A 14,525-nucleotide genomic window follows, 5' to 3' on the forward strand; every position below is an offset into this window, starting at 1 on the left:
TAATCCATCCCCAGTTCTCTCCAGCATCTTGTCTCCCTTTTCTATCTTTGAAGATCAGGTCCTAAAGGTGAAACAGGCTCAGAGGAATCTATTTGATCTTGAAACTTTATTGGTCATGTGGAACTCTAATAGGCAAGAGGATAAAGAACTGTCTCAGTCGATGGATCACTTAAAGAGCTCCTCCCTCAGTATTGACCTAGAATTGTCTCGACTAGAAGCCAGGCATGCAGAACTTGAGAAGGAGCTGGAAAATATGAAGGCCACCATTGATCATCATAAGTCCACCCTGGCTCAAATACCTGATGCCATTCAACAAAAAAATAGGAACTGCTGGCCAAATTCAGAGAAGGCAGAGCCATCCGAAGTAGCCTTAAGAGCATTCCTAGATCAACTGAAGAAGACAAACAACGGATCGTAGAAGTTGATGCTATTCGGCTAGAAGTGTTGAAAGCGATCTAGGATGTTCTAGACTTGTAACTCGTGTATCAACATATGTCTTGTGTAGAACCAATGACAACCATATTTTCCGTTGTCTCAGTGTGTCTTTCTTTGCTTTGGCTAAAGAGCTGATTTAAAAATAGCCGATTCCAGACTCTCGATCTCAATACCATGTGGGTCTGAAAACACAGCCTTTATTAAGAGAACCCTTCGATCTTCCATCCTAAGTCACCCGGCGCCGTATTCTCTTCGGTATTAGTGAGGTGATGCTTCGCCTACTATTAATTGCGGTTGCCTTTTGCATGTCCCGAGGCATCCACCTCTTTGCTCCGTGGCTTCAAATACCAGCCGAGGGCTCCGGCCTCGAACACATCTACACTTGCAACCGCTCCTATTCCTTTGCTTTTCTCCGCCCTCGTAGAACTCTATAGCAGCCTTCTTCCCTTCCTATAGATCTGATCAACTTCATGATCGGCGAGGAGAACCGCAGCAAGCGCGCGGCGGAGGAGGTTCCAGAGGAGAACATGCTGGTGAATCAGCACCTCCGACACATGAGGTGAGATCGACATCTTCTGCTTGTGACGATGAACTATTCTAATTTGTCTATAGATTCATTTTGAATGATAGTCTTTGTCCTTTTCCCAGGGCTGGTGAGCCCTCTGATGCTGCATCTTCTATGCCGGCCTTGTCGTTGGATTCTTCCGACTCCTACAATGGCGACGACGCCCGACGTTTTCTTCACGAGTGGAGGATGGCTCAGAACCTCTATGTCGAGGCAACTTGGGAAAATGGTCAGCTCGAGATCTGCCTCGGGGTCTCTCAGGTTGCCCTTCATGCGGCTGAGGAGGAGGCCAGTGCCATTCGAGTGCGGCTGGCCGAGTCTGATGCCACGATGGCAGGTAAGATGAGATCCATGAACTTAGACCCGGAGAACCCTTCCCCGCCGGTGTCGCCAAGGTTTTTATTTTTGGAAATTAAAATTTATTGGGGTTCACAGATAAAGAGGATAAACCGGATATATCTGAAATATCGGACCAAATTCAAATAAAATTTAATTTGAATTTAAGTAAATTTAAATAAATTTAAACAAAATTTGTACGAAAAAGATAGATATTTCCTTATGGATACCTACGGATAAAGAGGATTGTCGATGTTTTACCACCGATAGCCTGCCACGGGGGTACCCGGGGCAGTATGTTTGGGCTTCAGCGTGTGCTGAACTCGACGGTTAACGCAAGAGACAGTCGATTTATCCTGGTTTAGGCCCTCGATCGCGGATCGAGTAATAACCCTACGTCCAGTCGGCGTTAGCCTTTGCGTTGGATTGATTGTCAAGTGTTGTGTTGTACAATTGTTGTTCTCTTTGTCCAGGAGCCCTGCCCTCCTTTATATAGTCAGGAGGCCAGAGTCCTAGTCGGTTTATAATGAGAGTTACTAGTAAGATTACTGAATAGTACTACTACTACAATTACAAGGGAAGAATCCTAGTTAGACTAGATCTTCTCTCTCCTTTGTGGGGTATCCTATGGGTCCCGTATCGACAAGCCCCCGAGCACTTCATGGTTGAGCTCTGAAAGTCTCGTTTTGCTCCTTCAGGTCTTGATGAGTAGGAACAAACGTCATCCGAGTGCTTTCTGGAGTGAAACCTTGTAGCGCTTCTTGGGACCTTCGAGTGGTGAGTGCTTTTTTGAAGAAAAAGTACATCCATCTGGTTGTAGCCCCCGAGCCTCTTGCTATTTGGAACAAGGAGCTGGAGGATCTTGTCTTGAAGTTGCTCTGTTTGTTCATTGAAGTTTTATCAAAAAGAACTCGAATATGGCTCGTTCCGGGTTCTTTTTGTCGTAATGTCTTGAAGTGGTCTACGTTGAGGAAGTCTTTTGGTGACGTGCGCTTTTTCGAAGAAAAAGGGCACTCACTGAGTGTAGCCCCCGAGCCTCTTGCTATTTGGAACAAAAAGTTGGAGGGTCTTGAATCTTTATGTTGTTTGAAAATTTATGTTCTGAAGTAGTTCCTGAGAGTTGGATTATGTCATCATCTGAGTAGTTTTGCGGCATCTTTCCGAAGCAGCCCTTTAGTCTTGGATTAAACCATCATCCGAGTAGTTTCGCAGCATGCAGCCTCCGAGCGTATATCCTTGTTGTTTTGTTCAGGAAGAACTCGGATGCGAGGTCTTGGCGTATTCTTTGATAGTCTGCTGTTGTCAGATGTAGTTGTATGGTGGTGGTTGAGTGTAAATGTCTTTTGTTCACGGGTTGTACTGTGCTGGTATATTCTTCCGAATATGCCCGTCTTCGAGTACTGTTCCCTCTCGCCTGAGTCATCCATTATTGAGTCCTGTCTTTTCACTGTGTCCTTTGTTAGGCTTATTTCGTTGGTACTCCTAGTCGCCGCCCCTTTGATCTATAAATACTGTCCCGGAGTGCTTGTTTTCATCCATTGGACATTCTGTTGAAACCTTCGTGGTCATGAACATGGTAGTTTGTGAAGTAGAGCAGCCCCCGGGCATATTTTGTAGTTCCTTTGCGTCTTGTTGTAGTTGGAGGAAGTCTTGTGATAGGGATTAGAGGTAGGCTAATCCCGCGACAGCATTGTGCCAGGATGTACGTGGCGGTAGTTGGAGGAAGTCTTGTGATGTGGGCTTCATTCCTTCATCTAGCAGTTCTGGGTTGATCCTCGTCGCCTGTCTTGAGACTGTCCGGTGCAGATCAACACCATATCCAGCATCACATCGGTCTTGGGTAGACAGATGCCTGCTGGCCTTCTCTGCTCCATGTTGCCTTGCCGTGCTGCCGATTTCCGCCTTGGATGCACTGCGTCCGTCCTTTGAAGAAAACAGTATAGCTGATGGTGGTTTGTCCTTCTGAGTAGCAATTTGGGACACGTAGTCGTTCTAGAGCCTAGCCATGTCCGTGTTCCTCTTTGCTACTTTGCTTTTCGTGGTACCGAGTTCGTTGGGTCTTGTAAGATTTGTAATCTTCTATTTTTGAAGCCGCTTGTAATGGAACGAATCTTGTCTTCTGAGTTGTCTTTTACTTTTCTGCTGTGATCCCTGTCGTTCATGAGATTACCGAGTTCTTTCTTAAATAACCGGGTTCCTTTGTTCCTTGTGAGGTAGCCCTTTCTTTCTTCTTAGTTTGACGAGTTGTTCTTGTAGCGATCTGATAACCCTGCCGTGGTGCTGGACGGATAAGTCTAAAATCTGCCCGTTGGTTTGTACCGTTGTGTGGATTTGTGCCCTCCATCATTTTAGCTGCGTCGGTAAATGGACCGTTGCGTTCTCACACTGTGTTTTAACGGGCCTTGTGGGCCATTTTTATTACTAAAAAATCTATTTAAAGACCTTTTATCTTCCTTTTCTTTGCTGCCCAGCTCTTGCCTTTAAACCCTAGCTTTCAGAAATCCGCCGCCATCATCGTCGCTGTCACCCGAGCACCACCATCCTAGCTTCATCTTTCCTAGTGCCTTTTTGCTTCCGCCAGTTCATGGGAAAGAAGAAAACCACAAGCAAGTCCCAGGCGACCTTTGTGGACGAGGAGTCATCCCTTTCTTTGATCGAAAACCAGGAGTTCGTGGCCATGAGGGCTGCTCAGAAGGTTTGACCGGCTCCAACAACAAGCGAAGATCAGCTACGCGAGCTCGTCAGCGATGGCTTGATCCAAAGCAAAGTCATCACTGAATGGAGAGTTCCGGGCGAGCATCGGGTTCCAGCTCTGGGTCCTGGTGAGATTGTCCTCTTCGTTTCCTTTGTCCGCGCTGGACTTTGCCTTCCTGCTTCCGCCTTCCTTCATCAGTTTCTTGGTTATTTTGGGGTTAGTCTAAACCATCTAACCCCTAATGCCATTCTCCATCTTTCCGTTTTCGTTCATCTTTGTAAAGCTTTCCTTGGAATCCCTCCTTCTCTATCTCTTTTTCGCTTTTTCTTTCGTTTGAAACCTCAACCCCGCCACGAAGAAACCAGCGTTCTTGGCGCTTGCGGGATTCAGTTTCGCCAGTGTCTCAAGATTAAGTTTTTTGACTATGACCTGGTCGATTCTATAAAAGATTGGCGTGCCGAGTGGTTTTACGCTGCCAATTTGATCCCTTCCCTTGTTGTCCACTCTGGATCTGGTCCTGTGGTGAATGACCGATGGGACAAGAAACTTGAGTCACCTGCTGAGATTCAAGTGATCTAGCCACTCCTTGATAGGATTAGTATGCTGAAACGGCAGGGATTGACCGGCTTCGGTATTGTTTCGAGCTTTCTTCATCGCCGAGTTCAGCCTTTGAAAGAGCGGGAGCACCTTGGCTTTGAGTATTCTGGGGCCGAGGATCCTTCACGCATGGTCCCAGCTCTTGAGCTGACCGGTGAGGAGGTACTCGAGCGTCTCCAGAAGATGCTGAAAGGAGTGAGCGTTATTCCTCCTGCTGTCTCCGAGTTCTCTGCCAACAACCCGCCCCCAGCTGTGAGTTGTCTATCTCTTTGTTTGGGTACTTTATGTACTCTTGCTACATCCATTTTTGCTTAGCTTTTCCTTGTCTTGGTGTTTTATCCTTTTTCGCAGGAGCTTGGGCGGAACTTTGTCGACCCGATCCCTTTTGATGTTCTCCCCGCTGTGGCGGAGACTGGGGATAAACTTGCTGGAACTTCTGCAACTAGTAAGTCCCAAACCTCTACAGCCCATCCTGGGGTTTCTTCCGGATTTGTTGATGTATATGAAGAATATGTTCCTCGTCTAGTCCCTCGCAGTCCTCGCAGTGTCCCGAAGAGGGGGCGAACGGATGGGTCTTCATCTGGCCTACCTGTCTCCAAGAAGCCTCGCAAACCAAGTACTCCCTCAGGTACTCCAGTTGTTGCTAGCATGCTCTTAGGTGAGCACATTTAATACTCTTTGTTCCTTTGTTTTCCTGTTTCTCTCTTGAACCGAGTACTTTTTATTCTTTTTTCAGCAGGTGCTCTGGTTTCCTTGGCTGAGGGAGAAGAGGATGATGAAGTACCCCTCATCATGTGGCGGTGAGTTGTTTTTCATATTTCTGTTGCATTGAATTTCTCTTCTTTGTCTTGACTTTTAGTCTTGAACTTTTTGAAGTAATCGAACATCGGGTGTGAGTTCTTCTGAGGCTCCCGCGCTGACTTCTTCTGAAGCTCTGGTGTCGAGTTCTTTGGTAGCCTCGGTACCGAGCTCTACCGCTCCTCCAGTGCAGAGTTCTTCCACGGCTCCAGCCCCGGCTTCTTCCGTGGCTCCGTTATCGGCTATCCCGCTCCCGTCGTCGGGTGGCGGGGACGTTTTCGCCGTCGTGGTTCCCCCTGCGAGGCCTTCTTTTGGCTTCGTGAAGAAGAAAGTGGTTGGGTGAGTAGATTCTGGCTTCATCTTTTTTGCTTCTATCTTCCTTCTTCTGGTTCTCATCGATGCTTCCTTTTATCAATTTTCAGTGTTTCGTCTTCTCTCATTTCTTTATCGACTTCTTCTCAGCCTTCCACCGTGCCATCGAGTTCCGAGCCTCAGGACTCACAACATACTGTTGATGAAGTTGCTGCGGGGGCTTCGGAGCTACCTGGCGAAGTTGTGGACTTGGCCACCCCGGAGGTGACTTTAGCCATCGCGTCGGGTCCTTCTGAGGGATTGGCTCCGGCTTCCCTGGAGGTTGCTTTGGTCGTTCCTTCTTCACCCCAGCCGGCCTCTCCTTCACCTTCTCTTGCTTCCGGCGGTCCCTCTTTCACCGGTGACGTGGTGCAACAGTTCGATGCCACCCATCGGCTATCGGAGCTGACCACAGCCTGGGGGAGCTTATCTACCCTTGCGACTTCTTTTGGTGAAAAGCTCTAGGTAAGTTTTACTGCCACTCCTCCTTTGCATGCTCATTTTTCTTCTGTCCTTACGCCTTGTTTCTCTTTGGTGTTCTCCTTACTATCTTTTCTTATGTATCGATCATTGAAAGTGTAGCAATTTCCGATGGTGTGTCTCCCATTGGGGTGCAATGGGCATCGTATGCTTTCAATGTCATCATATCTTTTGGGTTTGGAAAACTTCTTTGATTTGTTGGCCATTGCCACAGTATTGTCTGGTCTACGTTTTCTTTCTTGATGTCTGCTATTTTGATGATTTTGCTTGTCCGGGTTGTCCTGGTTGCTTCTATCCGGGAATCTCTCTCGTGTTTTTTCTTCCACAGTAATCATCTTTTCTACTGTTCGTCTGAATTCTTCATTGTTTCTCAGATTTTCTTTGCAGAAGTCTTGAAATTGCCATCTAGCCATGATTCTGTGAGAGAAAGCTTCAATCACTTCTCATTCGGTGATGTCGTGCACTTGAGCCCGCAGTTCGCCGAATCGTCGATAGTAATTTCTGAGACTTTCGCCTCCCTTTTGCTTGAGCCCTTTCAGTTCTGCATGAGTGATCGGGTGTGTGATGATACCCACGAAATTTTCACAAAAAGCTCTTTGCAAGTCTTCCCAATTTCTGATAGATCCTGGATTTAATTTGTCGAACCATTGGAGGGGCATAGCTTCTAGTGCCATGGGAAAGAACAGGGTCTTGATATCGTCGTCTCCTCCGGCTAGTTCAATTGATTGTGAATATATTCTGAGCCATTGCCTTGGTTCAGTTTTGCCGTCATACTTAGAGTGGTTAGACGGTTTGAATTTGTGAGGTAATCGCACCGATGTAAGCCTATTCGCGAAACAGGGGAATCTGTCGTGTGTTCCGATTTCTTTGAATTCGGATTCGGCACCTCCTTCTGGCCAACTGTTGTTTTGATGGGAATAACTCTATGAGGCTGTCTGAATAGGCACCCTACTCCTGGTCTTTCTTGGTTGTTCAAATTGGTTCAGGCCCTCGATCGCGGATCGAGTAATAACCCTACGTCCAGTCGGCATTAGCCTTTGCGTTGGATTGATTGTCAAGTGTTGTGTTGTACAATTGTTGTTCTCTTTGTCTAGGAGCTCTGCCCTCCTTTATATAGTCAGGAGGCCAGAGTCCTAGTCGGTTTATAATGAGAGTTACTAGTAGGATTACTGAATAGTACTACTACTGGATTACAAGGGAAGAATCCTAGTTAGACTAGATCTTCTCTCTCCTTTGTGGGGTATCCTGTGGGTCCCGTATCGACAAGGATATATCAAAAATATCAGGAGATTTCGGCCGATATTGGAAACCATGTCGCCACCGGAATCGGACGACTGGGACAGCGGTCATGACGGGAACCTAGAACGTCTGCTGGGGCACTGCGCCGCGCATCCAAGGATACCGGTGTCACCGGGGGACCGTCGACGGCGAGCAGCCCATCATCGCCAATGGGGACAGTGCGCACTACAGTCGTACCGCCGACGTCACCAGTCTACCGATCCAGGCTGGTGGAGCTGAAAAGCAAGATACTCTGGGTGCCAACCTTGACCCGGTCCCACATTCCTTTCCCTCGGCGGAAGACGGCAGAAGTGTTGCCGGGGCTAAAGTGGAGCACAAGGGCAAGCAAGCTGCTCATGAAGACCACCAATTCAAATTTGAGTGGCCCCAAGACTTCAACATGATCGCTAGAGGGCAGCTGGCCTTGGATCCTATGATCCTTGAGGTAGGGCTCCTCAGTTGAACGGCCTCACTAACCAGCCCATGCACCAGACATGGAGTTTGCACCAACAATGACAGGGCAAAAATCGATGCACAGGCTGCGATGGTCCCTGACAACACGACGGACTCCACCAACGCGTAGCCCGTGCCTCTAGAGAACTCCGCCCACGCTCAGCCCATGGCCCATGATGTGAGAGTCTCGGACAGGGTGGGGGGATTGACCACACCTGCTGGTATCGCCCCAGTGACCATGACAAGTCACCTGGAGACTAGGCCTAGTGAGGCCACGCAACAACACAATGCGATGGGGGAGACATGTAGCCATGATTAGTTCATTAGCATTACTACATTATGCGACAACACTCCCGACTACCGGAGGGCTAATTTTTCCTTGTTGCTCTTCTTTTTCCTTCCCTTCCTTAACTATAGTATGCGCTAGTCTTTCGTATGTCCTGAGATCAAGACATACGTACTTCATCCAAAACCATGTTCTCTTGTTTACTTTGAGGGGACACTATTTCATCAACCCGTTGTGGATTTCCCATTCGAACACCCGAATATTTCCAAGAAGGATTTTTTTGTATCAAGAGCGGTATGGTGGTATAACTTAGCAAAGGTACTTGGTCACAACCTCGATACCAGCATGTGTCGAGCAACATCAGCATGTGGCAGCTATCCCACAGGGGCCCTTGGTTTTGTCGTGGCACCATAAGCTATTAACCAGGCAACTATTACCAACTTACACGTAATGAAGGTGGTGAGGTCATAGACCATAGAATCAGAGGAGTTTTGCAAGGGAAGATTCAGACAACAAGGGTTCCTTTCGTGATAAGGGACAAGGAATCCAAATCCCACAACAGATTTGATTTAAGAGATTCAAGTGTTCTACTAGGACATCCACAATTAGTTGATACAGTGTCCTACGTTATCCCATCATGGCCGATCTGCTGGCATCTAAATGGTTGCTCTCTTGTAACCCACTTAACATCGTCCTTGAAAACCCTAAGCACGTCTAACGAGACCTAAGGGTAGATGGATGCAATTAACACATCGAAATAAATAAAATACACATTCCAAACATCCTTATGCTGGTACAACATACAGGCACTCACTCTCCCATTCTCGACACATCGTTTGCCTTCCTTACGACCAGACGATCTCAACAACTATGGACGAAATACAACGGAAAAATTACAATACTGAAGGACAGCGATGAAAGACACCACTAACTATGGGTACATCTTCCCAAGGAAACTGATCTACTTTGTCAGACCACACATCTTCATTCCCAGGCTCGATGGATTCTTTTACTGCCCTGACTATGGATCTGCCTCCTCTCTAGGCAGTGGCTGAGTGAGGGGAAGCAAGGGCTCTACTTTCTGACACTTCCGAGGGTGGGGGTGCTAGTAGTACTGTAACACCAGTTCTCCTTTCCAGCGGGTGGACATGGATTCCCTCCAAGATCAAGGGATCCTGCCTTTTAGCAGCCAGCGTCCTACACTTGGCCCTGGTGCAAGGTAGGCCTTTCCCAACTGATGGGCATGCCAATCTTTAGCCTCCTTTATGGCTTCCGACATGGTAGTTTCCCGACTATCTATGGCTGCCACACTGGCATGCGCTTTAGCAAGCTGCACCTGGAGCATCCTGGAGAAGATCTCGGCTTCCTCGGCTCGCCGGAGGCACTTTCTTAGCTCCGAGGTTTACCAGTCATACTGCTCATCCAGAGCAAGTAGGTACATGGTCAAGTGCACCATAGTCGGGCTGTCTTCTTGTGCATCCCGCCCTTGCAAATCCTCCATGTGAGCCCTCCATACCCATCGATTCTTTTCTAGAGGTGGAAAGAACCTCATGGGGGTACGATTAATGGGCTTTTCATAGATCTAGCAAAGATGCCGCAAGGCTTTGTGGGCCACAACTTGGTAGGTGTTGACGAAACAAAACCCGGTTGCGGTCACATTCCAGGCTTTAGTGATGTCAGAAAACTCCTCACTCTTTCCAAAATAGACGGTAACTTCACACCGCTCAGTGCCAAGCTTTCCATACTCACGGCCCTCATACTCAGGACGATCTTTGACTCCAAGCTTTTGTAGGGTGGCACACATGATTTTGGGAAAACCCTCAGTGTTTAGGTAGTAACTGCTAACCCAGGCTCCTACCATCCCTGGCGGTGGTTGCAAAGGAGGATTGAGCGAAAAAGCTTGCTCAAGAGGAAGGGCTAGGTGAGCTAGAGTGCACTGAGTGGTGGTACCAATGGCTAGGCCAGGCCCTGCTTATAATGGCAGAGCGGTCAGTGGTCTTGGCATAGTCCACCAAGGTTCCTACACGGGATCACTACAAATGAATCGACCGAATTTTTTGCGTGTTCGAGGCGAGCGATGTCCGAGGCCATTAATGACTAGTACGGCTACAGGACAAGGGTCCGGCAAGAGCGTAGAAAGGAGTACCGAGAGACGTGGGTCACGCCAGACGTGAACCATAGGCGAACGCGAAGCATGAAGCCATAGTTCAACAGTAACTCCTGAACAGGGATGAGTCAGTCATGTATCATACGACTCGTGTGACATCTATGTAGAGCGCATCTACCAGCAATACGGTCACGACAACTAAAGCAGTACCAGCGTGACTGACTTAAAGATCGTATACTACGTGAGAGTCAGTCCATCGAAGAAAGCCTAGTTAAACCTATTCCGGATGCTTAACCATAGCAATAGGGCTACTTTATATTTCATAGTTAAATACCCTAACTTTTTACGAAAAATAGGTTGTCAAATTTTAGTTTAGAAAAGGATTTTGAAGCTTTATTTTCTCATTTACTCTCTGATAGCACCTATGGCAGAATCACCCGAAATAACACGCTTTTAGAGACGCTCGTCTTCCACTAGACACTAAGCACCTTGAAAGGGAGCTATATCAGATAGTTCCGTCGAGCACACACCAAGGGAGAACTCAAAAATCCATATTTTTTCATTAGGATCATAAATGAGAGAATAAAGCTTACAATATTTTTAAGTCATTTCTTACATCACTTTATTACAGTACCAGAATATTACCTCAATTTATTATAACAACAGAATATAACAATGTTATCAGAGTTACAGAGGAAGCATGATTAATTTAATGACATGGTGGGGCATTAACATAGTGGACATTTTTATACAAGAGATGCTAGTAGATTTTACATCTTTTCTTATAAAAACCTTTCATGAGGGTTATAAATAAACACTACGGTCGTAGCGTGAAAGGAATCCTCTCTGAGCCCACCAGGTGATTTCCACACACAAGAGTCAGCTCTAAGTATTCTCCGATCACCTGTAACAAGGGAATAAAACCCTGAGTACTCGATTGTACTCAGCAAGACTTACCCGACAGGAGAAAAATAAAAGACTCTAAGGATATGCAGGGCTATCTGGCTTGTGGGTTATTGCATCTGCGGAAGCATTACTAAACATGCGTCCTTATATTCAATTTTATTAGTAGTCATCATTAGTTCATTAACTAACCATTCTATGTAAGCACCTATGCTACTTTCAAGCAGATGGTAAGCAATCTGAACCATTTTATTACCTTTCAAGTTCTAGTTCTTACTATGGTGCTAGACCATAGCCAAGTTGTACCGTCACACAGAAATGGCGATTCGCGAATCAATATATCCCAGCTGGGTACCCCGAAACACACGCCCTGTTTGTACCCCAGGCACAAATAAGACCAACCCATTCCACTCTTGTCATGGGTCCAGGTCTCCGTCTAAACTTAGACTCCAAGCCCCCCACACTTGAGACCCGATCTCAGTATGGTGCTTAGACCTCCATCTTTTCCGCCTCCAATTACTCGGTCCGAAAATAGCCGGAACCCACGACAAGAGCGTAACGAGCTTTTCTGCTCCCATAAGTAAGTAAGTGCTCAGGATAATAAGTCTATGACCTGACTACCATCCACAGCAACGGACGGTCTTCAATCGACACAGGCAGAACAAGTGCAATCCGAGCCTCGCTCGAATGCCTAACCAAGACCAGATCCAAAGTACCATTCCGCCTGGTCTCCAATTATCATCCATATATATATATTCCATATGATAGTAATATAATAACAACAATAATATCTTTCCTATCTCTCGCGAGTGATAGGTAATCACTCGACTTCAACCAGATCCTATAGCATAGCAATCTACACGATCCTGACATACTAGTAGGACTCATAGGATCAGGATATATATATGCAAGTGGTTTCATTCAACTCCTTAAAAGTTAATGCATAAGCATAAAATAAAGTGCAGAATAATAGGGGTTATGCAATGGGGCTTGCCTGGGCAAGATGTAAACAAAGATTAGCATTCTATCATGGTGACACGATCATCAAGGCACCATATTTTCCACTACTCCAGATGACTTCGCAATCCATCGTTGCTCCTATTATAATATATGTGGATGCAACGCAGAAAACGTAATTACTCAACGACAACCGTAACTCTTAAAATACGTTGACACCTCTCAAGCTAACGAGCTAGCTCAAACGGCTAACACACCAGGCTACGTGTCCATGTGGTTGAGTAAGGCGTCGTTTCCCAGAAAATATTTGAGTTCTACGATGTCAAGATGTTTCGGCATTTTATTGATTTTATATATATATATATATATATATATATATATATATATATATATTTGAACTAGGGCTCATTTAGCTACCTTAGCAAACTAATTATTATGGAGCTACAAAATTACAGTGAGCCTATAATAATACTAGGAACTTACCGTAAAATTTTTAGAATTAACACTAGCACTTGATTGATCATAAAAATTCCTACAAGTTCATGTTTTAATAATATTAAAGCATGTTAAAGTATTTAGAGCAACCTTGAAATATTTTAGAGTTATGTGAACCAAACACACTAACAAATAGATTATGATTTTAGGAACCTAACAAAATTAGTTTCACAAAAATTTTTTAGAATCCTAAATGATTTTATATTTAAATAACAAAATCAGCCCAGAATTTATTTTGGAAAATCTTTACTAATTCACTAGAGAAAGAAAAGGGCACCGTGGCCCACTCGGCCTAGGGCAGGGTGCGGCCACGTGCGGCATCGCCGGCCCAGCAACAGCCCAAGGCGAGGAGCCCGCGCATGCTAGTAATCTTTCAAAAAGGCCCCCGGATACTAGAAGAACTACGCAACGCAATGTGTCCCTATTCCAACAGAGAGAGGATTTGCGCTCAGCACCCTACAAAGACTCATCTTTGCAACGGGCATGCCCCTGAGCGCGCGTGCGCGATGGTGCGGCGCAACGACGGCATACGGCGGTTACGCCGGCCAACGGCAAGGTTAGCCGGTGGCCGGAAGGGGTCGAATACCTAAACCTAAACAAAGGGGGACCCTGGAAGGTGGTTTGGTGACTAGCGGGGCCCTACAGCGGCTTGGTCACAACGGCAGGCGGAACAACGTTGTTCATGTCGTTGGTGCGTCTACTCCGGTAAGCTAGAGCGGTGGTAAGACAAATAGGGAGGCGTGGGAGCACCAGGAGCTTACCACGGTTCTAGCCATGGTGATGGTCAGGGTTGAGGAAGGCGGAGCCGTGCTGGCCACGTACGAGCGTGCGGTGCGGCGACACTCCGAGCATGGCACCTCCGCATCAGCACGTTGCTGACAGTGCCTCTGGTGGAACTAGCACGTGCATGAGGACGAGGGGGCCAAGGTAGGCTCGTAGGAGCAAGTAATCGAATATCTACCGAAGCATACCGGCTTACCCCCGATCGAGTTAAGGCACGGCAACAGAGGCGACCGGTGGTGAGTAAAAACATGAAATTGGTCGGCAACGGAGCTTGGATGTGGCTCGGGGTGGGTGGCTTAGCTAGACAACTCTATGGCGGAGCTATAAGTGTGACTCGCGTAGGGAGGGTAGAGCGCGGGTAGGTAAATGCCACAACGACTGCCTTGACTCTCTGGCTGGACGTGACTTGCATCGGGCGAAAGAGACAAGGGAGGGGTCTGGCTTTTACACAGCTCGTCCTTGCCTCGGTGATGCGTGGCTGGCTACTAGCAAGGTCAAGCACACATGCAATAGCGAGCGTGCACACCGGCACGAGACGTGTGCTTGGCTCGAAGCGGCGCGAGCGATGTGACCAAACGACGAGCTGTGGCATGCTTGCGCTGTGGCGCTTGGCCGGTGGTGGCACAGTCAGACGGCCGTATGGCCTCTTGCCACTTGGTGTACGACGGTTCAGACGTCGAGAACGACAGTGACGCGGCAGCGGCGATAGCGGCACGGTCCCGAGGCCATGGCACGGCAACACAGCGATGCACACAGCGAACAGCGCAGGCTATGGTGAAGGGAGGGAGAGAGAGATCAGCGCCGTAGTGACGACAGCCGCAGCGGCACAGAGCGCTGCAGCATGGCAGCAGCGGCGGCGGTCAGCCGGGCCGGGGCCGGCCAACGCCACGGCGCGGGCGACCGCAGCCGGCCAGCGCACAGCCGAGTGCGGTGTTGCTGAGCCAGGGCGTGGTGACCGCGGCCAGAAGGCCCAACAGCCGCGCCTAAACGCAATTTAGACTATTTA

Source organism: Miscanthus floridulus, chromosome 18, assembly GCF_019320115.1.
Source record: "Miscanthus floridulus cultivar M001 chromosome 18, ASM1932011v1, whole genome shotgun sequence".
Lineage (NCBI taxonomy): Eukaryota > Viridiplantae > Streptophyta > Magnoliopsida > Poales > Poaceae > Miscanthus > Miscanthus floridulus.